The sequence below is a fragment of the Vicugna pacos genome, chromosome 3 (assembly GCF_048564905.1).
Source record: "Vicugna pacos chromosome 3, VicPac4, whole genome shotgun sequence".
Lineage (NCBI taxonomy): Eukaryota > Metazoa > Chordata > Mammalia > Artiodactyla > Camelidae > Vicugna > Vicugna pacos.
The window spans coordinates 57,695,234-57,711,616 of NC_132989.1; the positions used below are offsets into that span (position 1 = coordinate 57,695,234).

Genomic DNA, 16,383 nt, shown 5'->3' on the forward strand with positions numbered 1-16,383 from the left:
CATTTGATGTTTGTCTTTCTCTGTCTGACTTATTCAATATGATAATCTCTAGGTCCATCCATGTTGTGGCAAATGACATTATTTCATTCTTTTTTATGGCTGAGTAATATTCCAGTGTGTGTGTATGTGTGTGTGTGTGTGTGTATGCAACACAACTTTACCAGTCATCTGTTGATGGACATTTAGGTTGTTTCCATGTCTGGGCTATTGTAAATAGTGCTGCTGTGAACATTGGGATGCATGTGTCTTTTCAAATTACAGTTTTTTTCTGAAAATATACCCAGGAATGGAGTTGCTGGATCATATGGTAAGTCTGTTTTTAGTTTTTTTAAGGAATGGAGTTGCTGGATCATATGGTAAGTCTGTTTTTAGTTTTTTAGGAACCTTCATACTGTCCTCCATAGTGGCTGCACCAATTGACATTCCCACTAACAGGGTAAGAGGGTTCCTTTTTCTCCACACCCTCTTCAACATTTATTATTTGTAGACTTTTGAATGATGGCCATGCTGACTGGTATAAGGTGATACCTCATTTTAGTTTTGATTTTCATTTCTCTAATAATTAGCAATATTGAGCATCTCCTTATGTGCTCTGTTGGCCATCTGGATGTCTTCTTTGGAGAAATGTCTGTTTAGGTCTTCTGCCCATTTTTTGATTGGGTTTATTACGTTTTGATATTAAGCTGTATGAGCTGTTTGTATATTTTGGAAATTAGTCCCTTGTCAGTTGTGTCCTTTACAAATATTTTCTCTATTCTGTAGGTTGTTTTTTAATTTTGTTTATGGTTTCCTTTGCTGTGCAGAAGCTTTTAAGTTTAATTAGGTCCCATTTGTTTATTTTTGTTTTTCTTCCCATTATTCTAGGAGCTGGTTAAAAAAAATGTATTACTGAATTTCATGTCAGAGTGTTCTACCTATGTTTTCCTCTAGGAGTTTTACAGTATCTGGTCTTACATTTAGGTCTTTAATCCATTTTGAGTTTATTTTTGTATATGGTGTTAGGGAATATTCTAACTTCATTCTTTTACGTGCAACTATCCAGTTTTCCTAGCACCACTTATTGAAGAGGCTGTCTTTTCTCCATTGTATATTCTTGCCTCCTTTGTCATGGATTAATTCAGTCTAAGTACGTGGGTTTATTTCTGGACTTTCTATCCTGTTCCATTGACTTATGTGTCTGTTTTTGTGCTGGTACCATACTGTTTTGATTACTGTAGCTTTGTAGTATAGTCTAAAGTCAGGGTGCATGATTCCTCCAGCTTCATTCTTCTTTCTCAAGATTGTTTTGGCTGTTTGAGGTCTTTTGTGTTTCTATACAAATTAAAAAAATTTTTTGTTCTAGTTCTGTGAAAAATGTCATTGGCAATTTGATAGGGATTGCATTGAATCTGTATTGCCTTCGGTAGTTTGGCCATTTTAACAATATGGAGTCTTCCAATACAAGAATATGGTATATTTTTCCATCTGTTTGTGTTATCTTCAATTTCTTTCATCAGTGTCTTACAGTTTTCAGAGTACAGGTCCTTTGCCTCCTTAAATAGGTTTATTCTTGGGTTTTTTTTTTTTTTTGATGTGATGATACATGAGATTGTTTCCTTAATTTCTTTTTCTGCTATTTCATTGTTAGTGTGTAGAAATACAACTGATTTCTGTATATTAATTTTGTATCCTGCAACTACTGAATTCATTGATGACCTCTAGTAGTTTTCTGGTAGCCTCTTTAGGATTTTCTATGTATAAGTATCACATCACCTACAAACAGTGACAGTTTTACTTCTTCTTTTCCAATTTGAATTCCTTTTATTTCTTTTTCTTCTCTGATTGGTGTGCCTAGGACTTCAAAATCTTTGTTGAATAAAAGTGGTGAGAGTGGACATCCTTGTCTTGTTCCTGATTTTAGAGGAAATGCTTTCAGCTCTTCCCCATTAAGTATAATGTTAGCTATGGGTTTGTCATACATGGTCTTATTTTGGTTGGAGCATTTAGTTCATTTACATTAAGGTAATTATTGACATATATGTTCTTATTGCCATTTTGTTGGTTGTTTTGGACTTGTTTTAGTAGGTCTTTCTCTTGCTTTTCTTCTTTTGTTCTCTTCTCTTGTGAATTAGTGGCTCTTTTGTGTTATGTTTGGAATCGTTTTTCTTCTTTGTGTGTGTATCTAGCATAGATTTTTGATTTGCAGTTACCATAAGGTTTGGTATAACATTCTGTATATATACATGATTGCTTTAAGTTGCTGAACCAACCCCCTCGGGTGAGCCACAGCCGCCCCATGCCTCCCCAGGAGACCCCCCCAAGCCCCACAGGTAGGTCTGGCCCAGGCTCCTATGAACTTACTGCATTTGTCCTTGGTCTCAGTGAGCGTGAGGTGTTCTGTGCCACTCTTAAGCGTGCAGTCTCTGATTTCCCCAGTCCTGTAGAGCTCCTCCTCAAGCCCCACTGGCCTTCAAAACCCAATACTCTGGGGACTCCTCTTCCTGGTGCCAGATCCCTGAGCTGGGGAGCCTGATATGAGACTCAGAACTCTCACTCTCGTGGGAGATCTCTGCAATATAATTATTCTGCAGTTTGTGGGTCTCCCACCTGGGAGTGTGGGACCTGATTATACTGCGAGTCTGCCCACCTACTGGTCTAGTCGTGCTTTATTCTTTAAGAAGATCCTTTCTGGTACTTTCCAGTCTTTTTTTTTTAATCACTAGTTGTTTTGTAGTTAGTTGTTGTCTTGGTATGTCTGTGAAAGGAGGTGAGCTCCAGCTCCTTCTACTAAGCAAACTTAATGTTAACTTAAAATCCCAGTTTGGTGTATTACTTCTACCTTTCTCAGCCTATTAAAATATATAAATATTTAAAAATTGGTCTGTTTGGTATTAAAAATCATCTTGTATATTATGAGTGCTGCAGTGTAGGATTTCCTGTTGTAATAAGTAGGAATCAGGATCATGTGGAGAGTAACGTGAAGTGGAGAGGCTACTGGTGGAGGGGGTGGCGGCGAGGAGGCTACTGCAGGCATCCAGATGGGATGTGGCACATGGTTGACAGGTGCAAGATGTGTTCCTGAGGAAGAAGAGAAAGGACCTGGAGACAGGTTTGTTGTACGTGGGGTGGGAATGGGGATTGTGAAGTATCCACTAAGTGGATACTATTAAGAAAGGGAAAAGAAGAAAAGTAAAGATAATAATCTGATGTTGCACTTACTGAGTTTGAGTTAGGAGGTCATTTGAAAATAGAGGTCTGCTAGGCATTTATGTATGTGGCTCTAGGCTTAAAATGTTATTTTTGAAATCATCAATATATAGGTGATAAAATCATCAAGAGGAAGTGTTATTATTAGTACAGTGATCTTCAGTTTATTTTTGTTTGTTTTTTTCATTCCCCGAACTCTTAAGAGATATGATTTACACCAAGTAGAAATAGTGAGTGGTTTATATAGGTAACGAGTCTCATATGGGGTTGGAAAATACCTGTATAGTTTGAAAAAATGTCCCCCCAAATTTGAAGATTTTCAAATACTTCCCCTCACCTCCTCTTAATTAGAGTGAGATGAGGACATGGCTAAGAAAGAGGGATTCGTAGAAAGGAACAGAATGATCTGAGACGTTGACTTCTCTACGAGGAAGAGAACTTTTACGTCTGTGAAGATACTTTAAGGTGAAAGGTCAAGCCACAGTGGTACTAAATTCTGCAGAGAAATCCAGTAGTATGAGGATTATGTTTTAAGCAAAACTGGTTCATATAGTACTTGGCATATAATAGAAACACAGTAAATGTTTGGGTGAATGATTTATGTAGAACTGTTTTGTGTTTGAAACACTTCACAAGCCTTAAATATTCAAGTCAGGATGTGTCATTGTAGTGTTTTGGGCTCCGAAATCAGTGTGGGTTTTAAAAATTTTGTTTCTCTGTCCATGGTCAGTGACTTAGAAATGTGTCTGCTTGAGCACTATTAGTCCTGATCTCATGTAAGGCAATGTTTGAGGCTGTTTTCAGGAAATAGTGTCGGTCAGCATCCTTGTGATAGCCACTCCACATGTGGGCCTCCTAACCTTTACCACCCATGGCTCCTGGGAGTAAGTTATTTGTCTTATGTTGATGGAGTGAATATACTTGACTGGCAGAACAGGAACTCCATCAGCCTGTCTGGTTCTTAGGTAGTTTTTACATTCGTAATAGCAACTTCTTTTATTATTGTTATTATTTTTAAAGTGACATAAATTTCTGCCGGATCAGGACAGCAGAGTTTCCTCAAACCGTGATCTGATGCCTGTGCATCCTGCTCAGAGCTCGCTCAGCAGCACACACTGGTTTGACATCTGGCATCCATGACTCCTGTGAGATGGCTTCCCCCTAAATGTGCCCTGAACACATCCCTGCTGTGCCCCTTCTGTCCAAGTGTAAACACATCACAGGAAATGAACAAGGAAAGGCCCAGCTTTTATGGAAGGAATTGAGACCCTCTCGCCCAGCTGGAAACCTGGGCTTAGTGTCCAGCTTCAGGAGATTTTGCCAGCTATTTGGGTAGAGGCTGTTGTCTGTGGTACCTTAGTCCCATCCTCCTTCTAAACTCCCCACAGATTGTCCATAGCCTCTGTTTGAAGTCATCTAGCTGAGGAAAACTGCTTTAGGATCTTTAAAATGTGAAATAAGGGTTGTCTTTTACTGTAAATTCATTAGTGCAGCTGGATTTAGTTATTTACAGTTGTAAATTTGGCACTGTATTTACTGAGGTAGGGGACTCATTTTAAAATAATTGAAGCAGTCTATAGCTGAACCTTTACATAATTATTCATTCCCACTTGTTTTAATATGAAGATTAAAATATTAAAATGATTCAAGAAAATAGGTATATAACAAGGAAGTTAAGCAACCAAAATAAAAGTGAGAGGAAAGCCTTTCACTTTTCCCTTGGCACTGTCTTCCCAATTGCAGTTTTTGTTCCAGTCTAATGAATGCATTTTAAATAAAATTCACACACTGTCTTTGCTCTCTGTCTTCCTACTTCTACAAATATCAGTTCAGCCCCTCTTTCAGATCCACTTCAAGGAAATGCAGACTTGAAGACTCTCCCGCAGGGTTTTGTCTGAACTGGCTGCCATTCTGCAGCACACGTTGGATCCAGTAGCGGGAGTTGGGGGACCCGAGAGGTGAGCGAGGAGAGCGACCACTTAGCTGAGTGAGTCAGGCGGGCCTGCGTGAAAGGATGTAGGTGAGCCAAGACTAATGGGGAAAATAGGGGGTCGTCTCTAATTCTGATGCGGGGAAATCTGAAAGGTTCTTCCGCTTGCCAGGGTATTTGAATACTTGGCAAACAGCTGGCTGGGCTCTGGGAGAGCGCCTCTTGATTTTGCCTCATCAGATGTTCAAAGATAAAATGAGGCAGCCAGCATGCCAGCTCATAGCTCATAGCCTTGCAGTCAGTTTTGAATTTAGATTTGAATTGTGATATCAATGTCATGGTGGCACATGCTTTGAGAAAGTACTTACAGAGAATAATTGAAAGATTCAGTGTGAAGCTTCTGAAAGTCATAATTTAAAGTTCCAGAAGCCTCCATATTACTCTCACCATTAAAATTTAAAGTGACAGAAGTCCAATTATGTATGGTTATTTTCTTAAATAAAATTGTATTTCTACCCCAAGTGAAAGATTCATTGCTGCCCACTCATCTCTGTCAGGAGAACCAATCTCGGTCGCGTCCAGTGTCAGCATCGAAGATGGCTCGCTTTATCCTGGGGACAATGAAGGGACTCTGGAAGCAGAGCTGGAAGTCCTTCGGAGGAGCTAGACTAGCTGGAGGCTGATTTGCATGATAATCACCATTACTGATCCTCTGGTGCCAGCCTCCACACTTAACCAAAAGCACTAAAACTTTAACAGCAACCCAGAAGCCCAAGTAAATGTGTCTGTAGCACACATTTTACAAAACCTGAATGACGTCAAAAACTGCTGATTAAAAGGGGGCAGGCAGCTGGTTGTAAAACTAAACCACACCAAGGAGTGGAGACTTGGGACATAACTTTAAAACCTGATAAGGGATATAATTTCGGGGACTGTTGAAAGATATGAAGCTTTCGCCTCTTTCTTTAACTCACAGAAATCTGTTTACCAGAAACCTGTTTACCAGAAGAATCTGTTTATCAGAAGGACTTCTGTGGCCACTGAAACCATGGCATGAAAATTGATCAGTGGAAATACAGAAACTTGCAGTACAGAAGTTTTAGTCTCTATCAGTTAAAAGTATGGAGCCAGACTTCTAGACTATAAATCTTTCCACCGCTTTCTTCGGTCTGTTTGATTTTACTTTATACTGCACTGTGATTTGGGGAATATGGTGTAATAGTAGCCAGAATTGCAATGAACAATTGCAGGAGGCCAGTCAAGCTCAAACCATTGTTATTTATCAAAACCTTTATTCCTTAGCGTTCCCAGGGACAAAGGAGCATGTGAATCAACTAATATTATGATTCATGATATTGAATGATGTAGACTGTATATACATCAGTACTAATCTCAGCAATGTCTTATAAATAATAAATCACATAATTTCTCAAAAGTTTCACAGTATGATAAAACATTTACAAGTAGGTCTTGGTTCTTCTGAGTTTTACTATGACTTTAACATAACCAGTCCTGTGGCAGTTTGCAAGTTTCATTTTTGTTGTGTGGCTTTAGCCCTAGAATCTATCCCCCTCTTTGCAAAATTGAGCTCATGATATGAACTCAGTTTTCTCCCTTCATCTCTGCCTTGAATCACTGTAGCTTTTCCTGTAATTTCCTGTTCTTTGTGTTTCAGCAAGAGATGTCCGACTTCGCTTGTGTTCATGATTACATTGCTGTGCTTAGATTTTTACTGTGAATTATTTTGACTCTTCTGCTCTCCACATCTGACATTTTGTTGGCCTTGTCCTTAAAAGAACCGTCTCCTCAATTCCCTACTCTGTTTTCTTTCTTTCAGTTCTTCCTGACTCATCTACTTTCTTGCTTCTGCCTTCTCACCACTGACTCTGTAACCTGTTGTGAGGTAGATTGAGCTGCCACCAATGCTACTTCCTCAGACCAAGCTTTTACTCCTGTTTGACAGATCAGTTTTCTCACTCTGCCCTAGAGGGAGAGCAGCTTACCTAACTGGTAAATTTAGAGGGAATAAGTGAGCCAGCTCAACTTACTGTCTCCCTCCTACCACCCCTGGGAAGGTCCTGCCTGCTGAGAGCCACATTCTCCCTGAGGCTGGGGGCCCAGCCCAGCCCTGGCCTGGCTTCTGGAGATGGCCTCATTCTGTAGTTTAGACAGCCAGACTTGTTGTGGCTTTCCCACTGAGCTGCCTCCTTCATTCACCCTGGTCTCAATCAGTAGTGAAGGTTATATTCTAGCCTCTCATTTATTTTATTTTTGTATTAATTCTTAATTTGTTCAGAATGCATGAGAAGGAGAGTGTCTCAATTTTTGGAAATTGCTTAGAAATCTAAATAAATATAGTAGTGTGTACAAGTAAAAAGTTACAGTCCTCCCTTCCCATCTCACTTTCCAGAGGGTTGGTTTCTCTCTCTCTCTTTCCCCACTTTGTAAAGCTACAGAAAGGGTAGCTGTCTATAAGCCAGGAAGCAGGATTTTACCAAGAACCAAATCTGCTGGTGCCTTGATCTTGGACTTCCCAGACTGCAAAACTGTGAGAAATAAATGTCTGTTGTTTTAGTCACCCAGTCTGTGGTATTTTGTCACAGCCCAAACTGACTAATTCTTCCTGATTTTTTTGTGTGTACAGATGTGTATATATATAAGTATATAATATAAATATTTTAACTTGAATGTGACATTAACATAAATATATATAACTATGTATTTATACTTAGACTCTCTAAAACATATTTTTGTTTCATATAGTCTTTCTATATTCTCCATATATACATTAATTTATATACATACACAGTTGTATTTTTTCCCCCGAACGGTAACACACTGTATATTTTATTCTGCATCTTTCTTTTTTCACTAAACACATTTCCATGTCAGTAGAGACCTATCATATTATTTCTAATGGCTGCACAGTGTTCTGTGGTTTAGATGGTCCTTAATAAACCATTCTTCAGTCTGGCCATTTAGATCAATTTACATTTTTCAATTACAAACAGTGCCTTAGTGAACATGATAGTGTTTTTATTTTTATAAACTTGTGTTAGTGTTTCTGTAGGAAAGATTCCTAGAATCTCCTAAGATTTAATTGACTAATGACAGAAACTTGTAAATTCGGAAAGATTCTGAGAGAGCTCAGAGTTTGTCCCACACTCTCAGGAAGGATGTTTTCTTCTCATTCTGACTTTGAAAAGTTCAGAGAATAAGACTCCATGTTCTTGTTCCATAATGCCTTATAATGACTTGAAATCAAAATAGACTATTAAAGAAACAGTAATAAATATGGTGCTCTGGCCAAATGGGTGGCAAGTGAAAGTGTGAGACTGAATCCTAAGTCTTTAGTATTTAGGACTGAATCCTAAAATACTTCAGTCAACCTGGTTTGCAAACCAGTCAAGCAACACAAGATTCAGGATTAGCCGAGTTATGGCAGTTTCAGATACTTGGATCAGTTAGCATTCATATAGTAGGGAAATTTATACCTTTATCCTTCATATAGAGTAGCAATGAAGATTAGTTCACTCTGGGTATCCAGTACTGCAGACCTATCCCTTAAGACGGCCCTTAGCTAACTGGCTCCCTTTAAGCTCGGCTATCATTAGGAAGCAGGTGATCTGTTGAGAGTCTAGCCAGACCACACATGATCTTAAACCTGGTTGCACCATCTACCGGACAGTGCATCAGACCTGAACAGATAATTGGGCTGCTCTTCACCTAGACTGTTTCACTTGTGTCCCAGGGCTATTTCCCTTGAGGGGCATGTGGCAGCTCTTTTATAAGCTGACCTAAAGAAAAGAAAAAAAGAAACCATGGTGTAACATGACAGAGCTGTGGGTTCCTGACTGTTTCAAATAGTCCCCTCTGAAGTGGGTAGAATTTGTTTAAAATCTTTGCAACACCGTGATGACCTCTGTGGAAAAACCCTGTGTATTATGGACTTGGCTCTCAGAGTAGACATGTGCTTGACTGTCACACCTTGTACATTTTCCCGACTCAGGGTGCACATGGAAGCGTGTCTTCATTAGAAACAAGTGTGCAGCGTGAGTAGTGAAGATGACCATGTTAAACAGCTAGGAATTTTCACCTAATTGCACATTTACACAACACTGCAAAAAAGACCAGGCAGCCTGGCTATGTTAGATCATTTTACTGCTCACAAAAGAGGTTTGAAATGGACTTTTAATTATTATTGCCGATTTGCTATGGCTATATTCCTTAATATGAACATCTGATTAGGATTAATTTTCTTTAATTGATGAATAGAGCACTTAAACTTGCAGGGTTGCATTTGCTGTTACATATTGGCATATTTACTGTTTTGTGGTATATGCAAATGTTATATATTACAACTTTTTGCTGGAGTACGAATTATAGGCATTTTTATCTGTTTTAGTTTTGAGGTCACTCTTCTTCCTTCCTTCACCTTTGTGTGGCTTTTTAGATTTGTTAATGGAGATAGAGCAGGGCTAAGTGACTATTAAACTCTTTTCTATATACAGTAAAACCCATTAACATGGACCCCACTAAATTTGGAATTTATGATAATGAGGGCAGGGCCTGGGTTAAAGTTTACTTTTGCATTGTCTCTGAACTAAAGCTTCCCTGAGCTAATAAATAGTGTACAATAATCACAGGGGCTTGGCACGCTTCCTTTTAAAAGGAGCCTTTTCTAGCACTCTGGAGAAGGGTCTTGCAGGAGAGGTAATGAGGTAGTGTGGAGACAACAGAATGTAAAGGCTGTGCCACGTACTAGCTATGTGACCTTGGACAAATTACTTACCTTCTCTGAGTGTCTTTTCCTTCATTGTAAAATGGAGATGGTTATTTAATTTATGGGCTTGCTGTGAGGGTTAGATTTAATGTATAAAAAGTGCCTGGTAAACAGTATGTACTTCATAAGTGACAGGTAATTATTACTGATCTAAAATAATTGGTGAGCTAATTTCACATACTTCTCATTTTTTTTTTTCAGTAAGGAGTTCCTCGGCACTTTTGAGTTTTATTAACCTCATCTGAGATATTACTTTCTTATTATTGATTAAGGGAAAACCCCAGCAGGTTGGTGTGGGGGTAGAGAACACGAGCTTTGAAGTCAAACTCATGTTTGAAAATATCACTCATCAGCTATGTGGCTTTGGGAAAGTGACTTACTACCTCTTAGGCTTTGTTTTCTAATTTGTAAAAATGGATTGGTAACACCTACTCCAGGACTTCCGTGAGAACTCAATGAGATGATGTGCGTAAAGTGTTCAGCCCAGTGATTTTCACGTAGTAAACTCTGAAACGTCAACGGTTGCTATTATCATGATCTTTTAAACAATAGTTCATAGTTTAGACTTTTCATTAATTCAGACTTGTCTTATTCAGTTCACCTAATTAATGAATTTCATTCTGAATATAATCTCCATTCTAGATGAAGATTTTAAGTACGTAAGACAGTTATACGGAAGCAAGGCTAAATACCTAGGATGAAAAAGGAAAAAGTAATATTTTAGAAGTAGAAACACAAGGTCTCAAGTTAGGTTTAAATGACTGAATAGTCACTTTTGTGCATAATCTTTGTGTTCTTTATGCAAGGTCTTTATATTAGCCAGAAAGAAACAGAACTTACTATGTGTGTAGTAGGAAGTGTGGACTGGTGATCGGCTCACATCATTCATTGGAGAGAGAAGCAGTAAGCCCATGTTCAACTTTATTTCTATCTTCTTGCTTTCTGCTTATGTTTCATAGGCTGTATGGGTGAGAAATGTAAGCACTGTAATGTCCTGCATGGAGACTATAATCTGTTCTCCCCTTAATGACTGGCCTACACAGTTTGTCAAAATCTATCACCTCAACAGATCAGACTGAATTACTTTGACGACTGGCAAATGGTACCTCTTGTGGTGAAATGCAAGCAGCCAGGTGTGTGTGTATTAAGTGCTCTTCAATAGGAGAAATGTACTTTACTGAAAACTCTCATCCATGCTATTTTTGTAGAAGCAAGAAATGTCCATATTCCTTGGGGAAAATCTAAGAATTATTTTTTGGAGATTCTGAACTATTACAGTATAAATTCACAATTATAAGTGACTTATAAAAATCAGTTTTTTTTGTGCATAATATGCATGTACAGTGAAACCTTGTAATAAACCTGGAGGGGACAGAACCAGTAATACTGTTGGGGCTATATGCCTTTGCCTTTCCAGGGCTGTCCCAATTTAAGCAGGTAATTTTAAAAAATAAAGTCATTTCATTAAGTTGACAACCAATGGTTTAACATGTGAAATTTTTCATAATAATAAATTTACAAGTCAGGACAAAACCCTTTTGTCAGACCGTGTTTCCTAAGTTTGGGTCAGAAAGTGTGATTACTCTAATTCACTCCATGCTGATTAGTTGTATTATTTCAGGTCTTCATTGGGAGTACCCAGTGCTTAGTTGTTGAAGTATGGCATTACTCGTCTAGATTTGGCATAACAATAGGAGCAGCAGCAATAACTAAATTTTATTGAATGCTTGCAATGTGCAGACACTGTGCTAGTAGCTGGGGATGTAATGGGAAGCAAAAAAAAAAAAGACACAGCCTCATGTTGTTAACAACAACCTATGTAGTAGGTATAGATATAGAAACAAGTTCACAGAGTGTAAATAATTTGTTCATAGGTGGCTAGCTAGTGGCAAAGCTAGAATTATAGTACTGTATTTGTTATAGCAGCCTAACCTATATTCTGGTTAAGAGACTCCAAAATATAGCGGTTTGAACAAGCTAGAAGGAGCTTCTTGATACAGTGGAGGTGCCATATCAGCTTTAGACTGTTTATGCTCAGACATTGGGCAAGGGAGAAACAAACTTCTATCTTACTTCTCTGCTATCCCTGGGTGTTGGCCTCATTCATATGTCTGAAGATTCATAAGCTTTCTCTTTAAAGGCATTCCCTAGATGTTGTACCCCTAACTTCTACTCACATCCTACTAGCCATACCTAACTGCCAAGCGGGCCTGAAAATAGTCTTTATGGTCATGTATCTCTCAAGTTCAGGGGTTCTATTAATAAAGTGAAAAGAAGGGAACAGGTATTAGGGGACAATTGGCAGTCTCTGTATCATATGCTAATTAAGAACATTGTTTCAACGTGGAGTTTTGGCCACAGACTTGGACAAGTGACAGATGATCTCATGACTTTGGAATATGCCTACATTCATTTTCCATTTCTTTCCAAGTAGTATATCGAAGTTATGTATACAGCATGAGTATGATATATTTAAATATTCAAAATGTGTGAGATATCATGAATATTACATGGTTTGACAGTGGACTTTATCATCTGTAAGTGCTAATTCAACATTTCACAATGGAAGAAGCCCCATGGCTTTAATCTTTGGTAGAAATTCTCAAAAATCCCCAGGATTTGTCTTGCTTGTATCTAATTAAGCCTGCCCTAGGCCTTATCTGGGTGTATTGAGGGGGTGGTGGTTGGGGAGCATGTCTGAAGTAGGAGGCAGTTCCAGACCTGTTTTGCCTCACTGGCCACATGGAAGTAGAGAGAAGCAATCTAAAGAGAGTGAAAACCCCAAGAGACAAACTCTAAAGAAACCACAGAAGCCTACAGATCAAAACTTTAACTTTTCCTCTCAATCCACCAAAAGTTCCACCTCCTTTTAAGAGGTTTAGTTGAGTCCAGTAACTTGGCGGTTCTCCGTGGTGGTGGGGCTGAGGAGTGGAGTAAGGATAAGGAGAAGATGGAAGTGGCGCTTTATCCTCCTGCTAGAGGTCACCATCAAGTACTTCGGAGGCACCATAACAAGTTCAGGACATGGCCTTCATCTCAGTTCTCACAGACTGATGGTCTATCTGGGAAGTTAATGTATGTGAAACATTTAGTGCAAACCAAGCACTTAAGCTATGTGATATTGATTATCCCAGGGGAATCCAGATAAGGGATAGGTCAATGTGGATTTGTGTCTTGGGGAAGGCTTAGATCGTGTCACGAGTGAGAGGCTAAAGGATGAAAGGAGCTAATTAAGAAAGAATAAAAGTGGAGGTGAGCGAAGATTCAGAATGAGCTTATAGGTCAGTAGACCTGTATGCCTGAAGCAGAGACTTCATGTTGGAGACCAGAAAATGAAGTGGAATAAGGAAGTGGAATACTTCAAAAATCAGGCAGGGATTAGGCTATAGATGGTGTGTGAAGTTTTTCTTTTCCTATTTTTAATCTTAAAAAACCCTCATTTTTTTTTTAATGGAATGAAGTGAGGATAAATTAGTACATGACTGACTAATTGAATTAATGAATGAATAAATGAAAGATAGATATCTAGGCTGGGAAAATGGGGTTCTTATGCAAAACCTCAGCAACATAGATTGTCAGGAAACAGGAGGAATTCAAGACTAGGTATTTCAGGGTCTGGGAGCCTGCAGTCCAGTCCTCAGAGTCCCAGAGGATGTCATGATCTTGGGAATGGTTCAGGGAAGGTGTTGGATCTGAGGAGATCCAGTTCAGCAACTGGAATTTACATAGAAGGTGAGAGTCAGAGTCAGGAATGGTGGTGGCGTGGCGCTGGGCAGTCTAATCTCAGCTGGACCCCAGCTAGCAGCTGGAGTCCTGGAATAGAATCTGAGCAGAGGCTGTCCTTGTCAAGCAGGTTTGGGTTTGGGGCAGGGCACAAAACACTGTCAGAAATGGGGAAGTTACTCAGTGCAGAAGCCAGTTCTGAAGACTGGGCCAGTGTGTCTGGGGTTCGTAGGGAAACACAGGGAGAAATGATGATGAAGCAGTTTAGAGTAAACTCAGTGCAGTTCAATGCATTTATGGCCAAAAAGGAATTTCAGTCCCACTGTCTAGTGGGCTGGGGTTGCTTCCCTTTTGCCTGCCTGATGATGGGCTGAAGGTCACAGCTACGCAGAGCCTCTTAACTGGAGATTTCAGGGGCCTCAGCTCAGAGGGATCTTGGAAAGAATGGGTGAGGTGGAGGTCCACCCGTGGAAGGAGCATCACCTGGAAGGCATTGAGACTACGGTAGAGGAGACCTAGGCGCAGCTAGGAGGCCAGAGGCTGTCATAGTCCAGGCTGAGGAGAACAGGGCCTGACAAAGGAGAAGTTTTAGTAGCAGTTCAGAAGAAAAAGGGACTGCAAGAGACATTTCGAATTGAGAAGTAATAGGCTTCAGTGACAAGTTTGATATAATGGACAGAGAAGGAAGAACCTACAATGATTCTCGTGTAGTATGACATTTTTGCTCATGAGCTGAAGAGTGTTTTAAACATACATGCAATCACTTTTGGCCAATTAAATAAATAAATAAATAAATAAAATAAATCAGTTGATAAATTGTGTTAAGGCCAAACTTACTTGAGTGTTTTTTGACTTTATATCCCACGGTAGTGGGACAGCTTAAAGGGACAATAGCTCTTGAGCGTGTGGATGAGTAACGGTGTTTCTTGCAAAGATGTCTGCCTTTCCTGGTCTAAGATAGTGTTACTAATATCCATGCGCATGTGTGTGACTGAAAAGCCTACGGTGGGACCTGCCTGGATCCTTCTGTGCTGCTCTCATGGGGCCTTTGCCGTGGAGCTGATGTTTGATGTGTTCACGCATTCTTCTTTTACCCAAACAGTTAGTTCAGAGCCTTTGCTGAAGAAAGTGTGCTCCAGCCTGGCCAAATTGCTTCTCAACAGGCTTCTTTATCTGTAGCTGTTGTTTTCCAGCCAAACACTTTGGTGCTGCCTGTTGGGACACAGGCAGAAATTGTGCTGTTCACGAAGGGGTGGGGCTCAGAACCTCAGGAGATCTTTTATTCCTATTTACCAAGGCAAAGAAACACACACAGAATCCCCACCTGGGTAGGGAAACTCTGTTTTCAAAATGCACAGATATGTGGTATTTCTGATTTTATTAGGCTTGGATCTGCACCTGGGGATGGCATGGATTTCAAAGTCATTATTTAAGGTAAGGAAAGAAAACTTTAAACAACATTATCACCATAAAAGATCCTGGTTTTGTTTTTGAAATGTTGAACTAAATAAGTTTAGTGATTAGTAAAAGACCAACCATTGTACTTCTGAGAAGTTGTTCTTAGAAAGGTTTAGATTAACAATTTGTTTCCATTTTGTTCACAGACGTACTCTCTGTAGGATGGGGGTTGACCGAATACCTGCCTCACTGAATACCTGCTTCAAATCACCTTTCACGTTTTCTTGTTGGAAAGACAACCATTGGAGAATCATCTTGTCACCATCAGCAAAAATGGAAACAAATCAAGATATTAAGGATGCCACAGTGGCCAGCAGTTAATGATGCCAGTGTTATGCAAGCTTTGGCAAAGGAATTTTTTAAGACCTAGTACCTGACTAGCCAGAAATCTGGAAAGGTTGAATCTATCTTTGTTGTCTCAGCTGTTTCTGAAATCAGCGCAATGCCTCTGAATTAAAGTGAATTGAAACATGCATTGACTTTTCAATTTAATTGAGTATTTACTATGTGTGAATCACTGCACAAAATAGGGGAGGGAAAATGAGGGAGACAAATAAGATGTGGTCCCTGCCTTCAGTGGATTTACAATTAGTTTCAGAGCACATTTTTTTTTTTTTTTTGGTCTTCTGCTCTTAAGTGTGTCCCTAAGCTGGGAAATGAATGGAAAAGTATATTCTGTATTTTAAGTTTCTTTAATACAAAACAAAACAAAATAAAACAAAACTCCTGATGTGGGTAACTCAGAACATCTTAATTCCATTTTCTGGACTTCTGATAATTAGGATCCATTTTATTGATTCCACATACATTCAGTAGGCTTTAGAGATATTACATATTCCAGTTGGAGTAAATTTGAATAAATTCTTTTTTCCCTCTTAGGTGTAGCTTGTATGTTGGAAAAATACATTGTGTTTGTACATTTCTTTGGGAGTGGGGAGGTGAATTCACATTTTGTTTCCTTAGGCTTCTGCCTTCCATGCCCAAGCGGCCTGTCATTCTCAATGAGTTATTAGCATAGAGAAGGGGAAGGTTTGGATCAGCTTGTGGGTGTTGCTGATGGACCCAAGAAAGTTCAAGGAAGGAGCAAAACAGACCTGAGCGATGGCTGCGTATGAAAACCTGGCTAACTATTTTAGTATTCATTGTTGTCCTCTGTGTTCCACAAGTTGAATGACTATACAGTTTTTCCAAAAAATTATTTCTGATCTGGAAATAATTAATGATTATTAATTAATAATTTTAATTAATTAATAAATAATAATTAATGATTAATAATTAATGATTTTTCCAGTGTTAAGACACT

General features: G+C 39.1%; 1 protein-coding gene across 1 annotated transcript in view; it reads left to right on the forward strand.

Annotated features, from left to right (window-relative positions):
- LOC102545999 (uncharacterized) overlaps positions 1 to 15,553 on the forward strand; it is a 122,014-nt gene extending 106,461 nt beyond the window's left edge. The window contains 1 exon segment of the mRNA XM_072958931.1: positions 15,227 to 15,553. The gene's annotated coding sequence lies outside the window, so the exon portion shown is untranslated.
- Positions 15,554 to 16,383: the final 830 nt, after the last annotated feature.